This window comes from Rhodnius prolixus, unplaced genomic scaffold, assembly GCF_049639745.1.
Source record: "Rhodnius prolixus isolate KJV_2025 unplaced genomic scaffold, Rpr scaffold_2, whole genome shotgun sequence".
Taxonomy (NCBI): Eukaryota; Metazoa; Arthropoda; class Insecta; order Hemiptera; family Reduviidae; genus Rhodnius; species Rhodnius prolixus.
In genome coordinates, this window is record NW_027411592.1 from 30,232,908 (window position 1) to 30,252,364 (window position 19,457).

At 34.6% G+C, this 19,457-nt stretch overlaps 1 protein-coding gene across 2 annotated transcripts in view; it reads right to left on the bottom strand.

The window, feature by feature from the left end:
• Window positions 1-19,457, bottom strand: part of ara (araucan) — a 232,405-nt gene that overhangs the window by 90,714 nt on the left and 122,234 nt on the right. The gene's annotated exons all lie outside the window — the stretch shown is intronic.

Sequence of the window (19,457 nt, forward strand, 5' to 3'; positions counted from 1 at the left end):
AAACAAAACAGCAGAGCTTAAAGTTTAATTTGGAAACAGGAGAGTTCTAGAACAATATTGACGGTATACTACCAGACATTTCTTTTGATGGTAAATTAGAAGAGAAACTTTGGTGGGAGATGTTGAGGTGTGAAAACAATGGGGACTTGGGATCAAGACGGACTGCCTGAATAATTGGGTCTTATTAATATCTTAGTTCGGATAAGGGGAGAAAACGGACAGAGCAGTACGGTCTCCGGTCTGCACCCTTTTAGCGGCACGACTGTCACACTGCACTCCGAGACCTTCCAGTCTAAAGTGTTAATTAATAAAATCTAGGGGAACTACCAATCTGATAGTAATGGGGATAAACTTTAAACAGGGAGTAGGATTGAATGTGATATCTAACGGGGAGCACGTTGTGCAGCGGTAATGGGAATGGACATTTAACAGATTAATATTCATAAGTTTGGGGCTGGAAACATTTGGCACAAAGCAGCTCTCTCCCTAGGGATGTCTTAGTCCTGTAGAGTCCGGATGACGGCCTCTCTAAACTGAAAGAAATGTTCGCCTTTTTTTCTCCAATGTCTACAAGGGGTAGAGATTCAGCATACTGTCAGCACAAAAGGGGACACGTGACATTCTTAATTATTTTATTAGTTATTTGGACGTGTTGTTCAAATACAAAGAAAGTACATTGTACTCACGGCACCACCACTATTGTCTCACTTATCGCGATCTGGCTTTGTAATTTTTCCTAAATTACATTAGTGAAATACAATAGAAGAATAAGTACCAGAGGCAGACAGAATGTTGTGTAATTTTGTTCTTTAGGTCTTTCTAAATGCATTAGATATTCATCTTTACGATAATATTTGATTAACTATTATTGAAGTTATTTTATTTTATTATTTTTAATTTCTCTTACTGTGGTAAGAGAAAGAATGGTAATCGAACAGATTATCAATTTTGAAATATCCGTTTTGAGGACCCAGAATCACAGATAATTTGCACACTAGTCGGTGCCTGACTGTGTGTAGGTATGTAACCACTCTGTGACTCAAAAACGAAAAATTGCAGAAAGTTCCAATTTGATTTTTAACCAGAGGACACCACCACAATGTTCAGTTCAAAAGTTGGAGGTATCAGTTTCCTAAATAGACTTCATATTTTAAGACTTTGTTAAAAACGGCTCAATCGATTCCATATAAACTTATGCGCTCTGATTGTTCATTCGCAGAACTAGAACTTTTATTCTAATGATTTTTCCATTTGAATAATAGCACTTTTGGCAGAGGGAGTTGGTAGACATCCCTCGTGCTATTACCGTTGTCTTGCCACATTTATAATGTTGATAAGAATCCAATTTGAGACTAAATTTTCCAATTTAAAAGAAATAGGCTGACTGGAAATGCCTCTTTACCTAAAAAATTTTCTAGCATTTTGAGTATTTTTCGAAAACGGCGACTACAGTTTTATTGAATCATCGAAAGTGATTACAAAAATAGAAATTTTCAAATTTTATTTGAATCTGGTTACCTACTAGAATCGCGTCTCTCGACGGAAGAAGATGCATTTGGGAACATCAGCCACCTTCTAGTGGAGACGGCAGAAGCGAGGTCATCGTCACCAAATTACCAGTAACCTTTAACTTTCCTCAGGAAATGTCAGCTTGCATACTATGCGAATTCCCGGAAAAGATGGAAAGAAGTTTTGTCCTTTCACTTGGCTCAATTTCCATTAAAGTGTATCCTTAGTCTTTTCTAAGCGGATCCTTGGAAGCGATTCTCTGGAGGGTTGAAATCCTTAGTTCAACTTAGTTCCGTAAAGCAGTTTGGATAATCTTTTCTTAGCTATCTATAAAAACTTCGCAATCCTCACCAATTAAAGAACATATTTCCATGTTGGTTATTTATTGGAAGTTGGCGTTGTAAGAGATGTTGCAAAAAGTTGGGTATCTGTAAATATCCACTCCAAACAAGCTCCAAAGTTATCTTTTTTATTGGAGAATAAGCACCTAACTTTAAAAATCTTAAATTTGGACTCTTTTACAATGATAACAATTTTTGGGAAATGAGATTATCAATAATTCAATACCATTAAAGTATAAAAGTTGATCGTCGAAAACTGCACGATAAAACGCGATGTTGAAAAACAGACAAATTTGACAATTTTTTCCTCTTTTCCCAATTCCCATTTTTTTCTGAAGTAGTCTACTTGTATCCTCTGTTATACGTGAAATTTTTTGGCAACAACTCAGATCAAATAGATTTATAAATATCAATTTAATAAATCACGAATGTGGATAAAAAAAGAATAAAACAGAGCACATGGATTGCCTTAAAATTACACAGAAGTGCTTTTTAAGCAATGCCTAGAAATAAAAAAATTAGATTGTTGCTCTACTACAGACGCCCTTCATAGACTAAGTAGGCAATTACTGTCAAAAGGGACACAGGGAGCCATAATAAGGATTTTTCAAGAACGTTTTCTCTAAAAATTGTTAAATAGAACCACTCCGTTAATTTCTATTTTATTATAATTCCATTTTATTAATATCTTCCCCTCAGAACTTAGTGAGAGCTTCATCCCCTTTTTTATTATCATTTAAATGTTGACAGACTTTTGAATTCCTTAATTATGAAAAGGAAAATAAAAAAAAATGATTGCCTCAATTGGTGAGGTGCCTCTGAACCTGAGTGTTACAGCTTGCGCAAGAAATGATCACCGTATTTGGTGCGGAGTAGATCCTCTACTAGTGCAACAATCAAGCAGTCGACCTTCTTGCTGCACCAGCTTGTTGTGTCACATTACCTACTTCAAAGCCAGGTACACAAGTACGAAATTTTCATCAAAAATATGCTTTTTCTTTTTCTGCGCATTTATGAATGAAGCATTATTACGCATATTCTCCAGCGGGTAGAGGTTTAAATAATTACCGAGTGGTGCTTTGATTCTAAAAGATCTAACTGTCCCCAAAGTTGAGCTGTAAGTGGCTCCCAAGAAAGGAAAATGAACGGGCTGGAAAATAGATTCAAACCGGGGACATCCGAGAGGAAATCTGAACCAATCCTTTCCCTGCTAACTTGATCTTCTACAAAACTTGGCTATCACGAAATTATCTATTACGACTCAAAGAATTGTTGCGATGGCTTAAAAGTTTTAGAAATAAAATTAAAAGTGTTACAGAAGAATTTATAAGAAAAAAATTATCTTAAAATTCGAACACAATCACAAGCGTTGCAATTAACATGTACAACAACTGGTATATCTAAATACCTTGGAAAAAACTAAATAAATATTCGAAACGTTGGCATTTAACAACTGTATTTATTGCGAAACATCGCAAATAATAATACTATAATAATGTTTATTAATTCAAAAAATATTACAGTAATATAAAACATAAAAACAAAACACAAATAATGCATGGATTTTACTCCGTCTGCATGAGTTGCAATAAAATTAAAAATTTTAACCAAAAAATTATAATGTTTAAATTAAAAACTAAAAACTCTTCTTGAACTATTGTAAAAGTAAATTTTATAACCAACACAAATATAATTTGGTATAAATGAAGAAGAAACAAAAATTAAAATTTTGCCAAATTAAATTTTTTTAAAAAGGTTTTACAAAAAAAATAGCAAAAAATATAGTTATTTATTTAACAAGTGTGGAAAGTAGTACTTTTCCTCACGCAAGGCAGGGTTTGCACGTACGAGCGAGCGAAGCGATGCGAGTGCAAGTGCAAATTGCCGAGTGTGAGGAAAATACTTTACACTAGAGTTAAATATTATATTTTTTCTGCAACCATTTATTAACTAATAAAATTAAAAATTTCATTTTTACAGTCTACAAAAAGTAATTTATTTATTATAAACATTTATTGTTATATTACAATTATTTACATTACTTACGTATTTACATTACTTATTACATTTTCTGCTGTTTCTTTTATTGATGGAGGAGTATTTTTTAAAATCCATTTTAAATTTCTATAAGGTAACACTATAACCTTTTTAACTGTTATAATTAAAAATATCTAATTATTTATTAAAGTATTATTTTTATTTCTATATTCCTTTCAATTTTTATTTTATTTTTTAATATTCGTTTTTTAATTATTTAAATAAAATAAATTTAAATAAGCTTATTAGAGTTTTACAGAAAATATTTATGTTAATAACAAAACTTCTTATATCAAGGAAGCACAATAAAGTTTTTCCACTCACTTGTGCGGAAAGTGACACTAATGGGAATTTCCCCCCACTAGTGTGGGAAGTTGGGCATTACACAGCTGATTTTAATTGAGTAATGAGAACTTCCCGACATGGTTGCAGAATAAAGTAATTTTCCTTTTAAATTAATACAAAGAACAGAAGTTAACAATCCCACTGTTCCAACAGCCAAATTCTATACCTGGATGCACCTCTTAAAAATGAGCCCAGTTTATTCAAATTTTTACCATTTAGGTATTCGCAGAGTTCTACCTCTGTGAGTACCTTTCTATTAAAATATTTAAGTCTATAAGGAGAAAAAATAGAAAATAGAATTTCTCGCAAATTGCACAAGGAGCAAATAATTCTGTAATAATTACTACTGATGGCTGATAAACATCACAACATTATCTTGGAATACAAATGTCGCAGCGAATTTGGAGAGAATTTAGTTTTACCAACGCCCTTAAAAGAAGACAACATTCTTAGAACGTATTGATTTTCGATGTAGTCTTCGAAAAATAAAACAGAAATCCAAGCACTTGAACTGTTTCCACCCTTGGTGAGATTTGAATATCAGAATCCTGTCTAGTTACTAGTGTCAAAATAAATCCATATTCTCACAATAGCAAAACTTTAATTAAAACCAGAGAAAGAGAGAACTATCAAATTTCATTTCAATTAATAATGTTACAAAAGGAAATGTTTAAGCAAGAAAAACTATTTAAGCAACGAAGATTATCTGCAGTACAAGACACTCAGGAGAGAAAATAAAGAAAATGAAAGAGGAAAATGTTGGAAGGATGAGAGAACAGTGTTCTGCTGTAAGTACAGCTTTTATTGTTCCAAGTCGAGGGGGGGATGCACTGGTCCAATTGGCAAGGGTACAGTTGTAAACAGTTGTAAAGGCGCTTGCGTACGGACATGCGCGCCACATCCCTCGTACTGTATCGCTTGCTCAGTAATAGATACTCTCGCAACATAGAGATCTACTCTAAACTAATCCGCTCAGTGCACATAATACTAAACTAATGTCTGGCAATTTCTTTTATAGATTTTAATAATAGACTACGATTTCAACTTGGGTAGTTAGTCGGACGGGTGCAATGAAAATTATATCGGGTAAGAAACACGACTTTTTCTAAATACAAGACTAAGTTGTAACAAACTTTTTTTTCATACTTGGAATGTTTACTGAATATTAGCCTCACTCCTTAGTAGTGCGAACCAGAGTGCGATTTTGACTCAATGAAATTTGCTTGGGACTTAGAATTAGTAAAAGTAAAAACAAAAATCAAGCAAAATCCTGAACCCTTATTCAAAAAGATACCTCTTCAGCTGGTCCTTTTTTGAGATTTGAGATTTTACAAACATATTTCCATTCCTAGGCGCCACGGTAGCCGAGCGGTTAGAGGCGAGACCCGCGAAGCTAGAAGAGTATTGTGGTACTGGGTTCGATTCCCGGTCTTAGGGCCTTGGATTTTATTTAATGGTTAATAAAAGAAGTTTACAGTAAAGTATGTTTGCTAATAGCCTCCGTCCACGACACCTAATTAGTAGTTGTACGTTAAGCCCGCCTGGAAAAATAGGCGATTACTTTACTTTACTTTAACACATTTCCATTCCTGTTACTATTATAGAGATAATGATGACGTTCGATGGATTTTCACCCCACCATTTCCTTAGTCCAACAATTAAAAAAAAAAATATATAAATAATACACGTGCACTATGAGCATACACAGATTAAAGAAGAAAATTGGAGAAGCCATTTTTTTTTTTTGATAAAAACTTAAAAAGTGAAAGATCTGATCTATAAATTGGCATTTTTGGTCTAAAGCAGCGATTCCCAACCTGTGCTACGCAAAAAATAATCAATAATGGCGGACATAAAAAAAAAAATAATAATAATAAACCATAAAAATATCATAGAAACGTTTTTTCCTACATAAAAATTACTTTAATTAATTATATTATACAGTAAAGTTGTTAATATGTACAGTAATAAGGTTAGTCTGTCTCAATATACATATACGATAAAATATAATAGCACATTTAAAAGGATGAAAATTGTCTTTCATGGAGTATTTTCCAAAACCCGAAAACACAAATGATAATTGGATTTCAAACTCCCCTTCTATACAGAAAATTTAGGAAAAGCTACATCATTATCAATAAAGAAAATTTAATAGAATTATCATGTGACAGAACTTAAATGATAACTATGTAAAGATCTGCTTAAAGAGACAGATTGTAATGAATAAGCTCTATCCGAGCAACATTAAATTTAATTGGTACTTACAGGTAGTTGAATGCTTAAAAGAAATTAGAAGATTTGGGCACAAATATAATAATCCTAAAGGAGAACTTTGTAAATTAATTAATAATTTTGATTGTACGAAATTTTTAATAATATAAAAAAAATTTAAAACTAAGATCTTACATTTTACAAAATTTATGAAGTGAACATGAACTTGAACTCCTTTGTAACAGATACATTGTATCTCTATACAAATAAAGATAATAATAATAAAATAATACACTCGGAATAACAAATTTCACGAAATACAATCATTTTTACGAAGTAGTACAATTTAGCATGATGTACTACCAAGTGTTACGCAAGCCAAAAAAGGTTGGGAAACGCTGATCTAAAGCCTGATTTTCGCTTCAAAGATATTTGAACTTTTCGCCATTTTTCGTACTTACACAAGTGCACACCAATTGGTGAAAAATAGTATTTTTTTTAGAATACTCAAAATAATAATCTGTTCAAAGCTAAACAAGATATTATTTTGAATTGGACCGTGAGGCAATTACCAAAAATTAAAATAAATGAACAAATGTTTCTTCCTAATCTTATACTTAGAATGAAATACAGGATCTTTGTTTAAATGCTAATAATACTTTGTTTTTTATATGAAATTTATTAATTAATCATACGGAAAGTTAATTCTATTGAGTTAAGGAAGCGCGAATAGAAAATAAAAACTTCAGTAATGTACGAATCTGAAGGAATTGAAAATCTGTTGCACTATTCAGTCCAGTACCCAGTTTTAAAAGAATTAGAAGTAGAAAAGGAATTTTTTGGGGTAAAAAACCTCTCAAAGAAAATAAGAGGTAACTGAAATATTCAATGGGAACGACGCCAGCAAGTAAGTGATGCCCATTATACGAGGGTCGTTTGAAAAGTCCGTGCAAAAATAAAATAGGTATTTTTTTGGGGTAAACCTTTTTTATTTTTCAACATAGTCTCCTTTTAGGCTTATACACTTCGTCCAACGCTGCTCTAGTTTGTTGATCTATTCCGAATAATAGGATTTGTCCAAGTCTGAAAAATAGCCATTCGTTTCTGCAATCACCTCCTCGTTTGAATAAAATCTTTTTCCCGCCAGCCATTTCTTCATATTGGGGAACAAATAGTAGTCCGAGGGAGCCAAGTCTGGAGAATAGGCGGGATGTGAAACGAGTTGGAACCCTATTTCCATTAATTTTGCGACCACAACTGCTGAGGATGGAAAAGGACTTTTTTGCGGGCCAATCGTGGGCGTTTTTCTTGCAGCTCGATTTTCAAACGGTCCAATAACGATGAATAATATGCACCTGTAATGGTTTTACCCTTTTCCAAATAGTCGATGAGGATTATTCCTTGCGAATCCAAAAAGACAGTCGCCATAATCTTTCCGGCCGAAGGAACGGTCTTCGCCTTTTTTGGCGCAGATTCCCCCTTGGTAACCCATTGTTTAGATTGTTCTTTGGTCTCAGGAGTGTAGTGATGTATCCATGTTTCATCCACAGTGACGAAACGACGCTTAAAGTCCTGCGGATTCTTCTGGAACAGCTGCAAACCGTCCTTGCAACACTTCACACGATTTCGTTTTTGGTCAAGCGTGAGCAATCGCGGCACCCATCTTGCGGATAGCTTTGTCATGTCCAAATGTTGATGCAAAATATTATGTACCCGTTCATTCGAGATGCCCACAGCTCTAGCAATCTCACGCACCTTCACTCTTCTGTCATCCATCACCATATCATGGATTTTATCAATGATTTCTGGAGTAGTAACCTCAACAGAGCGTCCAGAACGTTCAGCGTCACTTGTGCCCATATGGCCACTCCGAAAATTTTGAAACCACTTATAAACTGTTCTAATCGAAGGTGCAGAGTCACCATAATGTTTATCAAGCTTCTCTTTAGTCTCCTGAGGCGTTTTGCCTTTCATAAAGTAGTGTTTAATCAACACACGAAATTCTTTTTCGTCCATTTTTTGAAAATCACTCGACTTCCTCGATTCAAACGAATGCCAAACACAAATAAATAGACCGATCTGGCTGAAACTTGGTGTGTATTCTTCCAAGAGATGCTACTAACTAAACATAACCTCGATACGCGCCAGTGGTGCTATCTCTCTGACTTTGCACGGACTTTTCAAACGACCCTCGTACAAGCGGTTTTTACGTGCATCTAACGATCTAATGACGTGGACCTTGGCGCATATCTGAAATACTTTCTTATATTTCTCATTTAACAGATTTAATCTAAATCCAAAGCCCAGCCAGTACCACAATACTCGCAAGCTTACGAGTCGCGCCTTTGACCACTCGGCAAGTGAATCGAAAAATTAATTAATTTTTCAAAGTGATTGAGATTTCTATTTTTCATAGAAATGTGAGAATATAGCAGACTGATGTAATTTAATCCAGAATGTATCCAGTTTAAATATATTAATAAACCTCTTATTAAATCGCCCTTGTGTCACACTATTAGCTCCTTCATTAGCAGCTCCCCTTAGTTCCTAGATACTGTTATAGAAGAAGGCAGCCATTGATTTAGTGTGATTGCTCTGAATCCGTAATCTGGATCAACCCTTTCTCAGAAATGCCATAAATTGAATTTTTCTGCCAAATATTTCAATTAATTCATGAATGCAAAGAGCAACGTACAGAATAACAAGGGAAATATTCTTGAAGTTGTTTTCAAGAAAAACGAAACAAAATTCAGAATAGTGACGCATTCGTTTGGGAATTTTTATCGCAAAGTTATTTATCAATCCCTCGATCCTCCGAAACGTCATATAACGTTTGGGCTTCCTCTAATTCTCCTCCATAGGAACATACACTTACTTATGTCAAAACTCGACATCAAATAGCGAACTTTCTCGTTCCAGTTCTAACAGAATGTGCAAGCAGTCTCACTTCGTATCGGTCACAGATTCTTTCTTTCTTTTTTATCTTTGTCACATCTTAAATACCGCAGATATCTTCCCAAAAAAAATATTGATAATGTCCAATGCTATGATTACCAAAGCAGAAACTTGTCATGCTGATAATTTCACACATAAACTCATTTGTTTTGATAATTACAGAACTGGGCAGCATAAATATTTTCTTAACTCTTGCCTGGTTTCGATTAGACCATCTTGGCGCACCTTTGCAGTTATCATGGAGAAGGCAGTCGTATATTCTACTCTAAATAACCAGAGAAATAATCAGCAGTTGTGGTATTACTGTTGAAAAGCAGTGTTGGAAAATAGAATCGATTCTAGCCTTATGATAAAAAAAATTGGTGTTTTTTTAATATCCTCGAGTCAATCTTAAAAGTGAGATTGTCTGAGGTTAAAAGAGATTTTCTGCAGTACCAGTTCCACCTTTTACTGGTAATATTTCCACCTAACCTTTTTATTTGAACGTAGACGATCAATGTGGAAATAGGCGCCTCAAACACAAACCTATTAAGCTTAAAGCTTACAGGTACTTCGAGAGAGCATAGAACCAACTTTGGGCTCCAGATCAAGTCGAATTATGGTTTTATAGTTATGATAAGCGCTATTTTATTAATTTATCGCTTAAAATGTGGAAGTTTCCGCTCCTCAAATTTTTAAATACAATTGTACTCCTACCTTAACTCCTAACCTTAAATAAATTTATTCACAAGAAAAGAAATACAGGAAAGTTTAATCAAAATGGAAAATTTAAAATAAAAAAACAATAAAAAAGGGAAACAGTGGTGAGCAGAGTGTGGAGATTGCGGTGCTGAGCCGCTTGCAGTTAATTCAATCTGGATATAGAGGTGGAAATAGAAGCACTTAAGGAGGCACAAGTAAAGCGCACTGAGATGGGCATGACACTGAGGCGGAGTGGCAAGTAGCGTGGCCCAGGATACAGCTAGGGGCCTGCGGCACTGAGCGGTTAGATGGGAAATCAATGTGTGTAAGGCAGGCAAAAGTTAGCCTCGTATATACGCGGAGAGCTACTCCTTTTCTGGCAAGATTGGCGAAGGGAGTGAAACAGACCGTATAATCGTATCGAGCACACAGCTCTGTCGCTATCATTTAACCTTATATTTATACCAAATCAAATTCCTCTATAGGTTAACAAAGTTTTACACTAAATTTCACATTACATAAGATTTTCTTACCTCTTAGTAAAAATGCATTATTTTAAATACTGAACCGAAATATCTGCGACTCTTTCAACTTTTAATATCCACCAGTCTATCCCAATTGGTTTCCTCCTTTACTTACTGATAAAACAAAAGCAGAAGGTGTTATAAGATTACAATAAGTCCCTACAAGCTTCTAGATCGCATTTAGTACGAAATGGGAATCGGAAGTAAAAGTAGTTAATTCTGTGCGTCATCAGAAACAATCTGATCTGATTTCACACGTCTTCTCATAGCTCAAGCGTTAGGAAAGACATTGCCTCCAAACAGTAATATTGATATTTAATTTTAACCAACATTATAGTTTTGAAAATATTGCATAGCGGACCACCCTAAACTTATAACTTATGTCAATGTGTATCTATACAATGTAAAATCAAATTTCACAGAAAATTCTGGTATCCATTTTAGTAAAATTCTCCCAAAAGTGAACAATTCATTGAGTAGATAGATTAAACTAGGGCGGCCTCAAGGCCTACGCCACCGCGACCCCTTTGGATCTATTATACTCACTCTAAAGCTCACCCTCCAAACCTGTACTTTTGATCAGACTCTTAATGCTGGAGAACGACTCCTGGGTAAAGCTCTCGGGCCTTGGTTTTTCCTCCCCGAGAAGTAATATCCTTAGCCAAACGAGCCCCTCACACTGACACAACACGTGCAGTTCCTCCTCTTCCTGACCGAACCTACAAAGGCTAACATCAGCCAGGCCCATGCGATGCATGTGCTTTCTAAGCCTGCAGTGGCCAGTTAATAGGCCTACAATCATCCTTATAGCCCCACGGTCTTGACGGATTAATGCTGCAGTCAGCCTCGGCGAATAGCCTTTAATGAACTCCTTCGTCTGTCTCTGCCCAGTGGTGGCGAGCCACCACTCCTGATACCTGCTCTGCACCCATAAGTTAATGGCCGCAGACTTAACACACTTCGAAACCCCAAAACAGGGCTCCGGGCCAACGAAGTGTCCCGCAAAGCCTTCCCGGGCCAATAAATCTGCCACTTCGTTTCCCTTATATCCTGAATGACCAAGTACCCAAACCAGAAAGACCTTATTATGATCACTAATTTCCTTCAGGACACCCAGACAGTCCCAAACCAGCCTTGAGTTGACCTGGTAGGAACTAATAACTAATAGCTCGTAGAGCAACCTGACTATCCGAGAAAATTACGACCTTAGAATCAATAATTCCTCGCCCATTAATCTCGATATCACAGAACCTAATTGCAACTAGCTCAGCCTGAAAAACTGTAGCTAGTTTTCCTAGGCGGCCAACCGAAAACCTACATTTCGGATTCACCCCTTACACTCCCGCAATTCATTGAGTAAGTAATTACTCGGAATTTCAGTAAATTTTATGACAGCCTTCTGATCTATAAACAAGTCAATAAAACCAAATATTAGTGAAAGTATGGAATTTCCTCAGTGCTGGCTAATGTCTAGGTCCTAGCACCTGGGTCCTTCAATACAATAAACATGCAAGCAACAAGGGATAAAATTAAAGACCTCAGTGTCAGAATTTTAAATAGAGATTCTGTGGAATCAATTTGAACATTGTGTAATGATTTTTTTTTTTTTTTTTCTTGTAATCAAACGACAAGAACTTTGTGCGTTAGAAGCTGATGTGCGGTTCCAAAAGGAGAATGCTCATTTATTTGGTTCAAAAATAGAGTGAAAATGTGGAAGATGCCAAAATATGGAATAATTACACCAAGTTTTGGAAGGAAGATGTCATTTAGTTAAGTATGATTTACAACTTCCTCAGTGCTTAGTAATCTCCGGACAGTTTTTCTCTCGAATGGAGAGAGACTAGCTTGTTGTTCCCCTTCCTAGGTCCATAGTTGAACTTCAATTAAACTCCCAACTAACCTTGCAAAATATTGGCTAAAACTCTTGAATATTGGTCAAGGAAAAGCGTGTCACAAGAACAGAAATACTTTCATTTTTTTTTTTTTTTTTTAATAACATTTGTGTTAAAAGGCGCCTACCTGATCAACTATCTGATCTAATACTAATTACCTGATCGGTTAGCTTTAATTATAAAATTAAATTACTAGATTTATTGAGACGTTATCTAGGTAGCTACCTTATTTGTTAAAGAGTTGTTTGGAAGTGCAGTTAATGAGGTGAGTAACAACACCTGGTCCTTCCATAATCTTAAAAAAAAAAAGGCTTATAGTTCCATTCCCTACCCGACTAAGGAAGTAATAAGCACAATACAATGGAGAGCTTGCAACTTTTGCTTGATTAGTGTTAGTTGTAATTATCTATTTGAAGGAACATATTTTCTGGATAAATTATGAAGTTTTTGTACGAAAACAAAGTAAAGTAAAGTAATCGCCTATTTTTTCAAGCTGGCTTTACGTCCAACTAGCAATTAGGTGCCGTGGACGGAGGCGACTAGCAAACATACTTTACTGTAAAAATTTCTTTTATTAACCATTAAATAAAATCCAAGGCCTAAGACCGGGAATCGAACCCAGTACATATTAGCTTCACAGGTCTCACCTGTAACCGCTCGGCTACCGTGGTGCCTATTCATTAGAATATAATAGTAATATATATTATATGATCGTTAATGATGATAGTTTCTGGCAATATTTACTTTATATTAAAACATCCGTCAATCAGTCAGCAAGAAAAAAGGTTAAAACTGGGACATCATTTGGATTTCAGATAAATCTTGCGTATAGAATGGATTTACAAAATATTCTAATTATACTTATTCAATGAAATAGTGTGTATAGCGGATATTAATTGCAGTATTATTGGTGGACCATTAGAATTACTGTTGCATCGAAGAGGTAGTTTCGTACGAAATAGATTCCTTTCATAAGAGGAGGACGTGTGTGTGTAAAAGGAAATTATTATTTGCATTTATCTGCTAAATGCATCACTGCATATCAATTCTTCACAAAATAGAAGCCCCATTTTTACAAGGCTATCTCTGGTGTCACCAAGAGAATCATCAATCTAAAAGTGGCCATGGACAGAGAAAGATTAAGAACCCCCTCTGCTCTCTAAATTAACCACAAAAGGAAAATTCCATTTGCCCAACTGTATCTGATAATTTTAGAAATAGAAATTAAAAACATATTTGTAATGAAACGTATTTACTGTTGGACTAAGCGAAAGCAGCGAGAACAACAAAAAAATATGTATGTAATTTGTAAGAACAAGGACTCTGAGCAAATGAGTTACTTAACGTTGGCTGAATTAAATTAACTTGTTTTTTAATTTAAAAAAATGAAAGGCAAAATGAAAGCAGATTTAATCTGATCTTTATCTTATATCCAATATTTTGGTGTGATTACAATTATGTAGGTAAATATCGATCAATTTGTGGGTAATCTGAGTATAGTACACTCTTAAGTTCAGCTGATTTGTATATTTTTATAATTAGCAATACACAAGAATTTTTGTAGTTGTTTTCCCTTAATTTGTTTTTTAAATATTCAAAGTGAGTAATGTTTATTAACACTTCTATTTGTTTTATGTAAGGCATTTTAATTTGTTTATAAGAATTATGAACTTATTAGTTAATAACACTTTAGGTAAAAGTCTCATTTGTACAAAGTGTAATCCCGAACTCTAACTGGATAAATTGAATGACTGAATAAATGATTTCTCCTAAGATCCAAAACGTTAATTACTACATATAAGTAGATTTTAAATAGCCACCATTATGAATAATAGGTAAACATTAAACTAGCGATAAATTTTGTGGAAAACAAATTAAAAACCAATATATCATTCTGATTTTAGAAAATAAAGAATAAATTTCTACTAATTGAGCAAAATATTGAGCTTTGTAAATTGTGAATGTCTGTCTGCTAGAGATTATGAGAAAGACAACATCTGCCATTTGTTTGTATATTAAGTGTTAGTGTGTGAGATATTTATATTGCGTATGTATTAGTGAAAAGGTAAGACATTCCAATGGTTGGCATTCTTGAAGTAAAGGAGTTGTGCGGCGCCTTCTAACCACTGTTTTTGCACTAGTTCTGCTTCACGTAGCCATCCAATAGGGACAATCAAACCAGCCTGAGCGCAAACAATGGACTTGTAATTGACGTATATATACACGTTTCATGGTGGCATTTCTTTTTAACAAACAATTTCACACACTGTGCAAGATTGCTGGCCATTGTGTTCTTCTATTCTATTCTTTTATTTACATTCTCAATACTTTTTCTTGTATTGGCTGTATTCTTTCAATCCAAAACGTCCAACTAGAATCAAAATGATTGGTCATTTTGATCACATTTAAGTTTTTTTCTTCTATGGATCTGTTCTGCCACTTCTTTCTTGTGTTGATCTTATTCCACTGGGCTGTAAATGTTTATTTCTATTTATTTCCCTTTTTATTACTCCAGTATTTATGGCTGAGAATCTTAGATTACGTCTTTAACACTATCCAAGACATAAATTTAGCAATACCGAAGGCAGAGAGATAAAACTGGACTGGATACAACAGAAATTCAAAAGTTACCGAACACACCTGCATTCCTTTTATAACTATTTGCAAAGTATGCCTTCATACTACTAAATAGATAACTAATTGGTAACCGTTTGACAAATGCTGCAGTAGGGCTGTCATAAAAATTAATTAACACTCTATTTTTAGTTTTCTATCTGAAGAAATAAATACACCGAATTGAACTTGATTTGTGGAAAATCAAGATGGTTTATACTCGATATAAAGTGAACCTATTCCTCACTTCTAACAGTGAGGTAAACACCCATTTTCGCCAAGACCGCACGAAAAGAAAATAATAAAATTAGAAAAATGATGGCCTGACTTTTGTAACTCTATGCGATTATGGTTTAAACTTTGAAATTTATTCATATTAAATGTTCTATTATTTAAAGTTATTTATTATGTTTTTAAAATAAACCTTAAAGTTTAATTTTTTAAATATGCTTTTTGTTTAGTTGTGGCTGATTAGAAATACTAGTTATTTCCCTTTATTTTGTTTGTTAAATGTTACATAATTATTTAGGAAAATTAGTTTAAATTGTTAAAACAAGAGCATGCTTTTTTCCTTTTTCTTATGCTTTGTGTTTTAATGCTTACTTCTAAATGATTTAAACCAACTTTGTTTTTAAGGACGTACAATTTTAATATTATAAATATATTTTTATTTTGAAGCAGACTATAATGGAAGCGAAAACTGTATGAGCCGCACGTGACTGCGGCTATGATGATAGATGAGCTGTGATCAGATTCTTAACTTCAAGAGAAAGTAGTCAAGTTGGGGATGCTGAGTAAGTCTTTGAATCGAGTGTTTAGATTTTTACCAGGAGTCTCTAAAGCGGAGGAGGCCAACCTTGTTCCTAACACCCAGTACAGGACGTTTTACATTTCGAGGTAGGTTTTTTTTTTTACGATTTTCATCAGTGGTGAACATAAAATCTAAGGAAGAATAGCGTTACAAAATGTTTTGCGATTCATTAACATTTTCAATAATCCACGTATGTACAATGTAACCTCCCTAACTCAGGCAGCAAGCGTAGTGCTGCGTAACGTGAGCAAAAAGTCGAAATCTCTTCACCAAATTGACCAATCTAGCTCTGATGATAGATGAAGTTCCGAAATCGGTCTTACGTAGCTACGACGAATAAGATTCAAGATATAAATAAACAGATAATTTTAGTAACCACATTCAAAATCGCAGTTGCGCTAAATTAAGTTAGTAAGTTTACTGGATGGGCGGTAAGAAACTTTTACTGCCAATAAAGACAGAAGGTGGGCGATAGGCCTAGATGGACTACCTCGCTCTAAAACTTATTTCTCATGATGAACAAGTCATGATTATTAATAAAAATGTCCGAACAGTGACATTGCTATAGGAAAATAGGCGCCTAACGCTACAGATATGGTTACGACTTTATGAAAATTAGGCAAAATAAATCTGAGCACTCGTACTCCTCCTCTAATCGCGTAAATACACAAGCAGTGCACTTGAATTAACCTCTACGACAGTATTAAGCTACGGTAAATCCATGAAAATGGTTAGCAAGCAGAGCTAATTTGTCTTGCAATAAAAGTAACCAAGCAGTATCAGCTTAGCTACAAATCCCCACCGCTCTGCCCATGAATAAATCATATAAATGCATATAAAACTGCAAGAGCACTTTAATTATAATATAACATAACGATAATAACAATTTGCATTCGAAACAAAAACGCTAATTGAATCCATCTAGTAAAAAAAGTAATTTATTGCAGGTAAATTATAATATGTGTAAATTACCAATTAAATTAATAATTAGCATACAAGAATCTCAATTTTTATTACTAATTTTTCGCATTTAAGCTTCCCAAGACATCACGCGAATAATGGCTGGTTTACATCGGTATAAATGACTAATAAAAGATATAAATAGCAATCTAAATCCATTTAGTTTTGTACATTGCCACGTATACTCGTAATATCCAACGAAAGTTAAACAAACTTGGTTAAACATTACTTTTACATGCAGTTGTCTTACCGTTGGGGGATTGTAAACGTAATTTTTAGCTGGCAAGTGAGACAGAAGTGACCAAGACTCATTAGACCTCAAGAGAGATCTAAATTCTAAGACTCTTCTGGTCCCTTGACTTCCGTAATTTAGTGGTCAGAGATTGATTTTGGAGCCGTGATTTAGTCCGAGATAATACGTATATAAAACTGCAAGAGCACTTTAATTATAATATAACGTAACGATAATAACAATTTGCATTCGAAACAAGTTCGACTGTTCTGGAAGGACCCTGCATTTATAGCCCTTGGAACATTAGGCTGGATGGGTAGTTACTTACAAGTTCATCCCACAACTGCTGGTGAGGGCATATGCATACCTTCTCTAGGTCCACAGGTGACTGGCAGCGAGTCTCTTCCCTGACAAGGCGGTAAATCCAGTCGACTATTCTGGCATGCTTACTTGGCACTACAAGTTTAAAAATTAATCTCCACGTGATAACATGAATCAACTGGCTCAGGATGAATAACTAATTGCTTTCTCATATTCTACGCGGAAGATGTAATCGTGCCTGCAACGACTACCATCACCGAAATATACCGAAAATATCTAATTTGATGATCTCTGAGTTTGAAGAAGTTGTTTTTACATACTGTTCTGTGTTGGTTCGCTAAGTGAAGGAGTTTTTAGGAGCAGGGCGGGAGTTGCAAGCCAAAAACAAGTGTTGATTAACAGTTTAAGATGTAGAAAGAGAGGTTAACGCGAAACAATGATCGGCAGTACCCTTGTTGGACTTACTGCAGCCCTTCCTGAGTACTGTTCAATTATTCTGCACCGAGTTCCATCGTTCAGTTTGGAGACGCTCCACTTATTGAAAACAAGAGAGAGTCTAATTGTTACATTGAATTTAACCGCGGTACGAACCAGGTAAAAATAAAAATGACAAATTATCCTGACCTGAAAGCAGAGCATAGTCACAAGACGTTGAATAGATGGCCTCATCTTGCTCTTAAAAGCACCTGTCACACAGTGAAACAAGCAAAAACTGGCAATCCATCCTGGATGGACATCTCAAACCGGTTCTCTACTGAACTCTCATCATCGGCGAAGACATTATATTAATTTGTAATTTGAAATTGGCCGTTATTCTGCCCACATTATCTCCATCCAAGGTTATTACTAAAATTGATTTTACATATGTTTTTTAATAGCATCATTTTTAGTATTATGCACAAGGACACGAGGCTAATGATTGTAATTCATTAATTAAAGCAGCTCTGGCCAGAACATTCTATAACCAGTTTCATTAAATATAAAAACTAATCAATGAATGTAAAGCGTTGAATGGACATTAATCAATTTTATTCCAACAGCTAGTGGCAAACATTTTTTTGTAACGCCGTAAATAGGTCAGGTAAATGGTATTAATTAATTCATTTTAAGCAGATATTAATTAAGTTAGATGCAATTTATTCATACTAATATTATATTAAAGAGATCAGGTGTTAGATCGATAGCAAACGCAGCCCTTGAAAAATCTTTTATAGTTATGTGAATGCTTTTTTGTCCTCAATTCGTGAGGAGGTTCACAATCTAATGATGCCTCTTCACCTCAGGATGGCACCTAGTATTTGCTAGGATATAGTGAATGTGGTTAAAAAAGTTTTGTAGTTTATGTCGCAAAAAACGGCTCTAAAGCCACTTTCCTGGTACTGGTCGATAATTATCGCTTTTTAATCAACAGCAAAAAGATCTTCTGCAGCATGATAATAATGCAAAATCACAGACTGTGCGTCCAAAAGCCTCAAATATTAACGAGCAGGAAGTGGAAATTCTTTCGATCTGTGGCTCAATTTTTTACTATAACTATTCTTCGTCATCCAAAAAGGGACTGAATTACAAATAAAAAAAATAATGGCTGTAATGATAAATAACAATCGATTATATTACTGATTCAAATTTTCTCTAACTAGGACCTTCTTACAGCTCACTACCTAGTGATTGGCCGGAAAATAAGGACACTGTCCGGAGGCCGGCAATACTATCTGAAGAAAGTTTCTAGCACCAATGAACTCAGATGTAGACGCGCTTTAAATTAAATTAAATTAGAATTTATCAGATTATTAAATCAGATTAAAAAATGGATGAAAAGCCAAAGGATAAAATTTAAGGTTGGTTTGAAAATTTCCTGCACAGAGATTTTTTATTGAAAACGTTTTGAACTGGACCAATGCTTTCAATATTAACGCACATTAATTTAGAAAGAGACAAAAAAAGTTAATATTAAATGGAATTTTTAAAACTGGCTGTGCGAATCCCGTAAAGCTTGACTTTAAGCCAATTATCCTGTAATCAAGT